Source organism: Medicago sativa, chromosome 5 (assembly GCF_051527215.1).
Source record: "Medicago sativa cultivar Bolivia chromosome 5, Bolivia_mono, whole genome shotgun sequence".
Lineage (NCBI taxonomy): Eukaryota > Viridiplantae > Streptophyta > Magnoliopsida > Fabales > Fabaceae > Medicago > Medicago sativa.
In genome coordinates, this window is record NC_140753.1 from 50,760,307 (window position 1) to 50,772,100 (window position 11,794).

The 11,794-nt window shown below is 34.9% G+C and overlaps 1 pseudogene across 1 annotated transcript; it reads left to right on the forward strand.

The window, feature by feature from the left end:
* The first annotated feature begins 1,528 nt into the window (after positions 1-1,528).
* LOC146922765 (purine permease 1 pseudogene) lies at positions 1,529-9,038 on the forward strand (annotated as a pseudogene). The gene is made up of 3 exons (XR_015011156.1): positions 1,529-2,324; positions 3,683-3,879; positions 8,954-9,038. The product of XR_015011156.1 is annotated as a purine permease 1 pseudogene (transcript).
* The last annotated feature ends 2,756 nt before the right edge of the window (positions 9,039-11,794 follow it).

Here is an 11,794-nt window from a genome sequence, read left to right on the forward strand (position 1 = left end):
TCATTAAGTGGTTCAATCACACTTTTAGATGCATGTGGTTCAACAAGGGCAGGGTTGGACCTGAGGGCGGGCGGGAGGGGTGGCAGCTTAGGGCTCAATTTCTTTATGGGCATCAAATTTATTATTTTTACTTAGTAATCAGTATAATATAGATATATTTCTTTTTAGTTTGCCGAAACATGGCCTGGGCCTTGAAAGACGGAGGTCCATCTTTGTTTATTTTAAAACAAAGAAAATGATTTAATATTTTTTATATATAAAAGATAGGATAATTTAATTGATAATGCAGGGCAATCAATTTTTGTATTTTAAATTTTATATATTTCCCATAAAACTAAGGCAAATAACACTTTATTTCACTTTTGCTCCTCCTATTTTATCAAACTTCAAACGCGTTTTAATCAAAATATAGAATTCAAATGCGTAATTTTCTTCATAACAAAACGAAACATACATCTAGATTGTCAAAACCTAAAACATTCGAGGCAAGATAAAAAAAATGAAAAAATGAAAAATTAGCGTTCACTAATTCAAGTCCAACATTTGTTAAAAAAAAGTGCAACAACATAATTTATACTAAATATTAACATAAATTGTGATAGACTAAAATTAATGACATAAATTAAAAATCTAAACTAAACAGAAACAAAACCATGGATGAACATAATCTAAATGAATAGCCTTCTCGCGAGATGACAAGCTTTTTTCATCAGGCTCAACCATACACGTTTTGATTTCTTTGAATATACAAATCAAATTTAACTCAATAATATAAACAAATCTCACTAAGATGACAACTAAGAATTTCACGCAAAATTAATCCATACCACATTGTAGACTTTTTTTTAGAGGCAAGACGAGCCATTTGATGAGCTCCTTTGTTGTCTTGTCTCTAAAAAATTGTTACTCCAAAACACATGTAGACAGACTTCTAGTTATAAAAAAAAGTTTGACATTTGGATAACATCGATCACCATATCAATTTAATGAGTACCAAAGTTATGTGGATCATTTTACACCTTCTCTCACGTTTAGAATTGAATATTGATCCCTCTTTTGTAACAAAAAAAAAGATTTGAATATTGAAATGTGATTGTAGTATTTGGATAGTAGTGATCATCCAATAGATGGTTTAACATATCGTTGATAAATTTGATATCATCATAAAATTTAATTTAAGTTGAGTTTCATTGAAAAATTAAAGAATTGTCTTTTAGAGTGACAATCAAGTATATTTTGAACGAGCTAGATCTCGTCAATAGGACTTCCTATACCCACTTATTTTTTGGAAGTATATTTATGGACTTGCTTATAGTCATAATTTAAATAGATCCATTTTTGTGGAAAATGTAGGTTCTTACGTTACTAATTGTAAACCCATCTATAGATTTATGTTAGAGTTTATCTTATCAAATAAACCTCTTAACATTTACCTTAAAAAAAATATCTTCAATCTTTTGACTAGTCAACACTTCACATCCATACTTCTTTACATGTTAAGAGTTAAGACACACATAGAAGAAAAAATAATAACCTCTACTCTAGCAAATAATTAACCAGCCATGGTGGAAAGAATCGTTAGCGAAGAAGAAGAAAGCAAAAACAGAAGCATGAAAAAACTCCTTCTAATTCTAAATTCAATCCTCTTAGCCATAGGAACATGTGGTGGACCACTAGTAATGCGTCTATACTTCATCCATGGCGGCAAACGTGTATGGCTCTCAAGCTTCCTTGAAACATCTGCCTTCCCAATAATTCTCATTCCCTTAACCATTTCTCACATCCACAACCGTTACCGTTACCGCTACCAAAACCCTAACGGCAACAACAATAATAACAACAACTTTGTCTCAATGAAACCACCTTTGTTTATCGCTTCGGCAGTCATCGGAGTTCTCACCGGTTTAGACGACTACCTCTACGCCTGCGGCATAAAGCGTCTACCGGTGTCAACTTCTTCATTAATTCAATCCTCACACTTAGCTTTCACCGCGGTTTTCGCGTTTTTTCTTGTGAAGCATAAGTTCACAGCTTATTCTGTTAACTCTATTGTTTTGTTGACCCTTGGGAGTGTTGTTTTGGCACTGAATTCTGATGGTGGAGATAGACTTGTTGGTGAGTCTACTAAGGATTATGTGATTGGTTTTGTTATGATATTGGCTTCTGCTGCTTTGTATGGATTTGTTTTACCGTTGTTGGAGTTGGTTTATAAAAAGAGTAAACAAGTTATTACTTATTCTCTTGTTATGGAGATTCAGCTTGTTATGTGCTTCTTTGCTACTTTGTTTTGCGTTGTTGGGATGATCATAGACAATGATTTTAAGGTAATCTCTCTTCTTTGTCTCACTCTTGTTTTAACTTTTAACCATACTTTGTACACTCACAAGTCACAATTTTATCTTCTTTGTCTCACTCTTGTTAATTTTAACTTTTAACCATGTTTTTTTTCTTTTTTATTTAAACTTTTAACCATGCTTTGTACACTCACAATTATATTATATTTATTTTTCAAATTAACACCTTAGTAACCAAACAAATGTACACGTGTTTTTTTCTATTAAGTATGTCCTTAGAATGTGTGTTACTCTCATTATTATAGAATCTAAGAATAACAATTTCTTTTGCTTTTAATAACAGAATTAGAATATTGCGGTGCATTTGTGAATTCAAAGATGCCACGTATTGAATCTAAGAATGATTATTACATTTGGTTTTAATAGCAATTCCAACTTAATTTACGTAAGGATCAATCTTAGTCCCTCACTTTAGGTTTTAAATTTATTTAATTCTTTATTGGGTTAATTATGTTTCTAGTCCCTATAAAATAGTGACCTTGTAAGTTTAGTCCCTACTTAATTTTAATAGCATTTTTAGTCCCTATAAAAAAAAATTTACTTATAATTTTAGCCCCTGCTAAAACAAAGTTTGATTAATTATCCCTAAACTCTTAAATTTTTGAACGATTTTTTTGAGACAAGATTAGAACACTATGAAAGGTTCGTTTACTAAAATTTAGAATTTTCTGACATGAAATGAATTAAATATGAATTTTTTAAAACGACAAAAGTTAAAGATAAAAAGTAATAAAATCTGGATGTAGAAATCAAATTTTGCGATAATTTTTTGCGGACGAACTTTTAGTAATGTTCTAAACATGTCTGCAAAAAATTGTTCAAAAATTTAAGAGTTTAAGCATAAATTAAACAAATTTGAATTGAGTAGGGACTAATACTCAGTGCAGAAAAACAAAATTAGGGACTAAAAATGCTATTAAAATTAAGTAGGGACTAAACTTACAAGGTCGCTATTTTATAAGGACTAGAAACATAATTAACCCTTCTTTATTTAGGCTTTAAGTTTCTTTTAATTGTAAGGTAGGTTTAAGATCTAAGTCATCATGTAATAATGTTTTGATTTATTAATTTCCTCACTGCACATTTTCTTACCGCATAAAATATAAACTCATCTCATAGTTTTGTGCCGACTTCCATGTTTTACATTGTGTTTATTTATCAAAATGAAAAATATTTGTTAAAAATAGTAAATTAATATGATTTTTTTTATATAAAAAAGTTTTAAACCACAACAACTTACTATACATATATATATGATTATAGAGATATGGAGTATAACAAAACCTTATGTTTTACATTAGTGATAAATGAGTATTGCGATTTCGTAGGTGATTCCAAGGGAAGCAAGGGATTTCAAGCTTGGGGAAACAAAGTACTATGTTGTGCTAGTGTGGAGTGCTATAATGTGCCAATTTTTCTTCTTAGGAGCGATTGGAGCTGGAAGTTGTACCCAACTTGAGGATGACCACAAAAGTAACACATGTGTCAATACAAATAACACTTTTACATTTTTTTACATCTTCCAGCTCTTTTGGACTAGATTTTTCTTTTCAAAAATACCATCATTTTTCAATACAAATAACACATGTAACAAATAGCTAAGAACAAATTAAAATATTAAAAACAATGTAACAAATCTGATATGAATATATATATGTATGTCTGGTTTTTTTCCTTTATCATTTAAAAAATGTAACAAACTAGATGAATATATTTATACTTACTTTTTTTATTATCGGAATTATATTCTTAAATAACTTTTTTTATAATAAAGATCGTTGTTGATGTAATTAAAATAAAGAATTTATATTATATTTTTTTGTTATATTATTGATGTCATTAAAATAGATAATCATTGTTTGTTTAGTTTGTTATAACTTGAAAGCAACAAACATTTATGTTTTTAGTTTTAATCAAAATCAAAATTTCATAAAAAAAAATATCATTCACAATTTTCAAACGTTAGCGCAATAAAAAGAGCGGAAAGACAGAAACGTTGAAGTAGATAAAATAGTCACAAGGAAGGGGGGTTTGAATTGTGACCCTTTAAAAAATATCCTGAAACTTAAATGTGATTCTCAAGTAGTTTACTTAGAATAGTTAATATTCTGACTTTAGAACGTTCTGAAATTCATACACAAAAACTGTTTAATAAAGTAAATGTGTAAGTGTGTGTTGTGTATATTGTAATTAAAGAGTATAGGGAAGAGAGAAAGAACACACAGAGATTTATAGTGGGTCACCCAATGTGGGTTAGTCCACTCCTCACAATCTTGTGAGAGTTTCCACTATGATGCTTGAGATAACCTCTCAAATCCTGCACCTTACAACTTTTGTTCACTTGAACAATTACAACCCTGTATTCTCTAAGCCTCAGCAAGCTTGCACCTTGTTGCTAAGTTAACAACTTTTGTTCACCTCAGAAAGCTATGGTCAGTAGTCATTCGTTCTCACTAAATAATGTTTATATTTGATCAGGATATAAAAAGTATTAAGAACAATTGAATTGAATAAAAACTAGAATATCATTAATAACTAATAGAGTTTCACAGCAACATATATCAATTAGGGTTACATAGATTCATCTCTGACCTAATCTCTGAGAGATTTATCTACTCATAATTGAGTTTACAAATAGCATAATCAATAGAAGAATTAAAACATACATAAACTGGGTTAGAGATGATGAAATCCTCTCCTCTGCAGCCTTCTGGGTGTTAAAATCGCACTTTAGCTCTCCAAAATCGTAATCCTTATGTTTGAGAGTGACTTCAGCTTAAATAGGCAATTCTGCTCGCCCAAAATCGTACCACGATGCTATAAATCGTATCAGGATTGCTTCATTAAACCATAATTTCCTTCCAAGCCCTTCTTGAAATCGTATCACGATTGGTTGAATCGTACTGCGATTAAGCTCCTTCAAAAACATATGTTCTGACTTCAAGAAATCATATTGCGATGGTGCAAATTGCAATACGTTTAGCAGCTTGCAGTTGTTCCAATTTTCTTGCTTTTAACACCTCCTGGATACTTTATATTGCTTAGAACTCTACCAAAATGTCAAATTAAGTCCTAAATGATAACATGTCATCACAACCCCAAACTTAAACCATTCCTTGTCCTCAAGGAATTCATTTGCAACATTGACAGTCGACAGTAAAATAACAAATACCTGATCAAATGATACCACCAAAAAGTTCAACACCTTACTAGGTAAAGATGAGCTAGTTTGACTTGTTCGCATCCACCAATTCACAACTCCACGCAACAAATTGAAAAAGGTTCACACACAGTCGACATGCAATCTACATATTATCATACGCTTGAAAAGTTTCTAAACGTCAATCAAAATCAATGTCAATGCACACTTTGATGTCTTTAAGGGTTATAGCGGGGCTTAGGTGAAGGTGGGATTACATTTGGATAAGTAGGCTACACAAAATTTGAGTTAGGCATTCCTACGGAAGTTTAAAGCACAAATTCAATCCATTCGTTCATTCACCTTGTGGAACAACAATTAATGTAAAGGTACTAGAGAATACTTGTAACTATTGGGGCAATCGAGTTTGAAGTTACTCGGATTTTCAACATTTTGTCCCCTTTTTTTTTCATCATTCAATTTCATTTTTTTTTCATACACTATTTTTGTGTGTATTTTTCATGATAAAGTTCATTCTTTGTATTCTTTGTTCTCTTGTTCTCTAGTACCCCCACCCCAAACTTAATTGGTTGCAAATTCCAATAGCAACCCCAAACTTAATCTTTAGCAACATACTACAATGCCTAACTCAGAAAAACAATGAGGGAATAAATCCTAAAAGTCTCTAAGCTTGTAATGTAGTTTGTCACCAAACAAAAAGTTCTAAACCTACCGGCTCAATTTGGCTAAGAAAAGGATAAATTATAACAATTAAAATCAGGGTAGGCTTCAAAAAGGCTCACAGGACCAAGCACTTTTGCCTCAGTGTGCTAATGACAGAGATCAATCGACAGTAGAGAAACAATGCAAGTTCTAGAAATGTAAAAGCATGGAACACTCTATATAAGTAAATTGAAAAATAAAATTTTGGCCATGAACCTTACAGTTATGATATCTGGGAGTTGTGACTACCTATCTTTAACTGCCGTACACTTCGCCTTTAATTTGAAATAATGGTCACCCCTCCTTTTGAACTTTTGGAATATCACTTTGATCAAACAATTGTTACTAAACTGTAAAGAGTCAACTAGCAAACAAATTCGTTAATAATAAACAAGTGCAAATTTATCACAAACGGGGAAATTAGAAGTTCACGGACTTTTGACAATACAAGAAAATAAAAACTTTACGAAATGAAACAAAGTGCTCAAAAGAAAATCTAGTGGGTTGCCTCCCACCCAGCGCTTCTTTACCGTCACTAGCTTGACTGCCAAGGGTCCTTAGAGGTCCTTTAGAATGAGTCCCACCCTTTCTTTTGGTAGGTCGCCACCTAGGTATGGCTTAACTCTTTGTCCATTCACTTTGAAACTTCGATCTCCTTCAGGTGTCACTAGTTCAACAGCTCCATATGGTGACACACTTTTGACCAAGAATGGTCCAGACCTGGAATTATATAACAAAACAGCTTCAACCTGGAATTATATAACAAAACTAGTTGTCCACAGTTAATATCCCTAGACACTATGTTTTTGTCATGATACCTTTTTGTCCTGGCTTTATCGATGAGCGCATTTTCATACGCTCTAAGCCTCATCTCTTCAAGTTCATTAAGTTTCAAAAGTCATTTCTTACCAGCAACCACTTGATCAAAATTTAGGGCCTTAATGGCCCAATAAGCTTTATGTTCTAGCTCGATTGGAAGATGACATGCCTTCCCATAAACTAACTGATAGGGTGAGAACCCAAGATGAGTCTTAAATGCTGTCCTATATGCCCACAATGCATCATCTAATTTCCTAGACCAATCTTTCCTATTTGACGCAACTGTCTTCTCTAGAATCTGTTTCAGCTGTCGGTTTGAAACCTCTACTTGACCACTAGTTTGTGGGTGATAGGGAGTTGCAACTTTGTGCTTAATGTTATACTTTTTGAGCACATTTTCAAGAAAATTATTGCAAAAATGCTTCCCCCCATCACTGATCAATACTCTAGGAGTTCCAAACCTAGTGAAAATATTCTTTTGAAGGAAGTTGAAAACAGTTTTTGCATCATTAGCAACACAAGGTATCGCTTCAACCCACTTTATGACATAATCAACACAAACTAGGATATGGAGATAAGAGTAAGAGGAAGGAAATGGACCCATACAATCAATACCCCAACAGTCAAATGGTTCAACTTCAATGATTCCTTTAAGGGGCATTTCATTCCTCTTTGATATGTTACATGTTCTTTGGCATCTGTCACATCTTGCAACAAAGTCGTGGCAATCCTTGAAAAGGGTGGGCCACCAGAATCCACTTTGCAAAACTTTCGCAGCTGTTCTTTCTCCACTATGGTGGCCCCTATAAGCTGAGTTATGGCAGTGCCACATGATACTATGTGCTTCCTAAACTGCAACACAACGTCTGATCAAACCGTCGGTACCTGCCTTAAACAGATAAAGGTCATCCCACAGATAGTGGTTTGCATCTTTGAAGAACTTTTTCCTCTGAGGATAGGTCATATCATTAGGAACTATGTTACCGGCCTTAAAGTTCGCCATGTCAGCAAACCAGGGCCTTTCTCCAATAGCAAACAGCTGTTCATCGGGGAACTCGGTCTTTATGGCCTTTTCTTTCTTTGTCACCTCATCATTCTCCAGCCTTGAGAGGTGATCAGCTACTACATTCTCGACTCCCTTCTTGTCATGGATCTCAAGATCAAATTCTTGCAATAATAGGATCCATCTCAACAATCGAGGCTTTGAATCCCCTTTAGTCAAGAGATATTTAAGAGCTGCATGATCTGTAAAAACAACGACTTTGAAGCCTATTAGATAAGAACGAAATTTTTCCAATGCAAAGATTACTGCAAGCAATTCCTTTTCAGTTGTGGAATAATTAACTTGATTTTCATTTAAAACCTTGCTTGCATAGTAAATTGCATGGAAAAATTTGTTCTTGCGTTGTCCTAGGACTGCACCAACAGCATAATCACTTGCATCACACATAAGTTCAAAAGATAAATCTCAATCGGGTGCAATGATTATTGGTGCAGTCACCAACTTGGTTTTAATCAAAGAAAAAGCATTTAGACATTCAGAATCAAAATTAAAATCATTTTCTTTGACCAAGAGGTTACAGAGGGGTTTGGAAATTTTAGAAAAGTCTTTTATAAAACACCGATAGAAACCGGCATGCCCCAAGAAACTCCTTACTCCTTTAACATTAACAGGTGGGGGAAGTTTCTCTATAACCTCTATCTTAGCTTGGTCCACCTCAATGCCTTTAGCACTTATTTTATATCCCAAAACTATACCTTCCGTTACCATAAAATGACATTTTTCCCAATTCAAAAAGGTTAGTTTCGGTGCATCTTTTACGTACAGCATTTAAATGGAACAAACATTGATCAAAAGACTTACCAAAAATGAAAAAGTCATCCATGAATACCTCAATGTTCTTCTCTATCATGTCAGAGAAGATGGAGAGCATATACCGTTGAAAGGTCGCCGGCGCATTACACAGCCTAAAGGGCATCCTACGATAAGCAAACACACCTAATGGACAAGTGAAGGCAGTCTTCTCTTGATCTTCCGGAGCCACTGCAATTTGATTATACCTCGAATACCCATCCAAGAAGCAATAGAAAGCTTGGCCAGCCAATCTCTCAATCATTTGATCCATGAATGGTAATGGGAAGTGGTCCTTTCTTGTTGCGGTATTCAACCTCCGGTAGTCTATACACATTCTCCAACCAGTGACGGTCCGGGTGGGTATCAATTCATTTTTTTCATTAGGCACCACCGTCATTCCTCCTTTCTTAGGTACCACGTGAACTGGACTTACCCATGAACTATCTGAGATAGGGTAGATCATACCTGCATCTAGTAATTCAGCACCTCTTTCTTCACTACTTCCTTCATTGTTGGGTTAAGTCTCCTTTGAGGTTGAACCACCGGTTTGTATTCAGCCTCCATGTGTATTTTGTGCATGCAATAAGCTAGACTAATACCCTTCAAATCAGAAATGTTCCACCCCAAAGCTCCTTGATTGTCTCTTAACACCCTCATTAATTTTTCTTCTTCCAAAGGTGTCAAGGTATTGCTGATGATTACTGGTTTAGAGGCGTCTTGGGTGAGAAAAACATACTTCAAGTGAGAAGGGAGTTCTTTTAACTCTGGATTTTTCTCTCCTCCACTCAAAATATGAGCATCTATAGAGTACATACCCATTAATTCTTCAATTTTTACTTGTCCCAACTCTTGCTTGCTTGCCTCAAGTTGCTTGACAGAATCACTCACTTCAAGATCTTCATCAGCATCACAACTTACTATAGAATTCATAATTGCACATTCAAGAGGTTGTGTTGGTTGAGGTTCACGAGAGTCATCTTCAACTATTTCTTCAACAACGTCAATCCGGTAACACTTGGGGTTTTCATCTTTGTGCTTCATTGCCTCAAATATATTAAACATGACTTGCTCCTTATGGAATCTCAAGATTAGCTCTCCTTTCTCAATATCAATCAAAGCACGACCAGTTGCAAGGAAAGGTCTTCCTAGAATGAGTGGCATTTCTTCATCTTCAGCCATATCTAAGATCACAAAATCTGCTGGAAACACCAAGTCATTAACCTTGACTTGCACATCTTCAAGTACACCGAAAGGATAAGAGATTGACCGATCAACTAGAGTAATGGTCATTCTTGTTGGTTTTGGCTTGCCACATCCAAGCTTCTTCATCATTGAAAGAGGCATCAAGTTGATACTTGCTCCCAAATCACATAAAGCTCTACAAATGTCTACCGGTCCAATGGAACAAGGGATAGTAAAAGCACCAGGATCTTTTAGCTTAGGTGGCAGGTTCTTTTGGAGAATAGCACTACAATTTTCTGAAAGTGCTATGTTCTCATCATCTTTAGGCTTCCTTCTTTTAGTCAATAAGTCTTTCATGAACTTAGCATATAATGGCATTTGATCAAGAGCTTCACCGAAAGGAATATTCACCTGAAGTTGTGAGAAAAGTTACATGAACTTCTTGAATTGACCTTCATCCTTTTCTTTCTTCTTGGCTAAGTGAGGGTAAGGAAGCTTCACATATGATGGAATAACTTGTGGTTTATCTACATCTTTCAAGATTTGACTCTTTGACTTCCTCAAGATTGAATCTTCATCTATTAACTTCTCACTTTTTTCTCCCTCTATTTTTTTCTTCCTTTCATTTTCAACTACTCCTTGATCATTTTCTTTTTCAACTACACCTTCATTATTCTTTTCAACTTCACCATCTTCCTCCATTTCCACTACCACATCTTCAGCTTTCTTTGGAGCTTTCGGAACTAAAGGTGTCAAAACCTTTTTGCTCCTCAATTCAATAGCATTACAAGACTCATTCTTAGGGTTATCTTTAGTGTTACCTGAGAATCCGCCTTTGTTTTGTTCAGCCAATTGCTTAGCTAATTGCCCCAATTGAGTTTCAAGCATCTTCTTGGAGGCTTCATTGTTCTTTCTTTCAGCCTCTTGACTCTTCTTCATCTCTTCAAAGTTGCCTTGAGTCATCTTCATAAAGTTCATCATAGTTTCCTCAAGAGCTGAAGGCTTTCTTTGTTGTTGTTGTGGAGGAGCAAGCATTTGAGAGTTCAAAGCGTTGTTATTTGAGTAGCTTAGATTGGGATGCTTGTTGATTCCTGAAGTGTAGTATTGATTTTCCCTTTGATAGCCTCCCATGTAGTTAGCTTCTCACTAGATCATTCGGGTACACATTCACCATTGGGATGTTCTTCACCACATAAGTCACACTTGATTGCAGCTACTTGTTGTTGCTTGTGAGCCAAAGTGAAGCCTTGAAACTCCTTAGTTAGAGCCTCTATTTGCTTGTTTATGGCTGCTTGATTAGCTAGAATAGCCGTTTGCTCACTCACCCCCAAACACTCCTCTTTCTTTCTTCTTAGCTTCAGCACGATATTCATTACCCGCCATATTTTCGATTAGGGCTTGAACTTCATGATCAGTTTTGCTTTTCAGACTACCTCCCGCGGAAGCATCTAAAAACATCCTAGTGTTAGGTGTCACTCCCTCAGTGAAGATTTGGAGGTATTGTTTCTCGGTGAACTCATGATTAGGGCATCTCTTAAGAAGCAAATTGAATCGCTCCCAAGCGTCATACAACGACTCACCTTCTCCTTGCTTGAAGTTAGAAATCTCCATCTTCTTTTCCCAATATTTAGACATAGGGAAATATTTCTCTAGGAACTTCAACTCTAACTCTTCCCTTGTTTGGACAGTCCCGTTTGGTATTGTTAACAACCAATCTTTTGC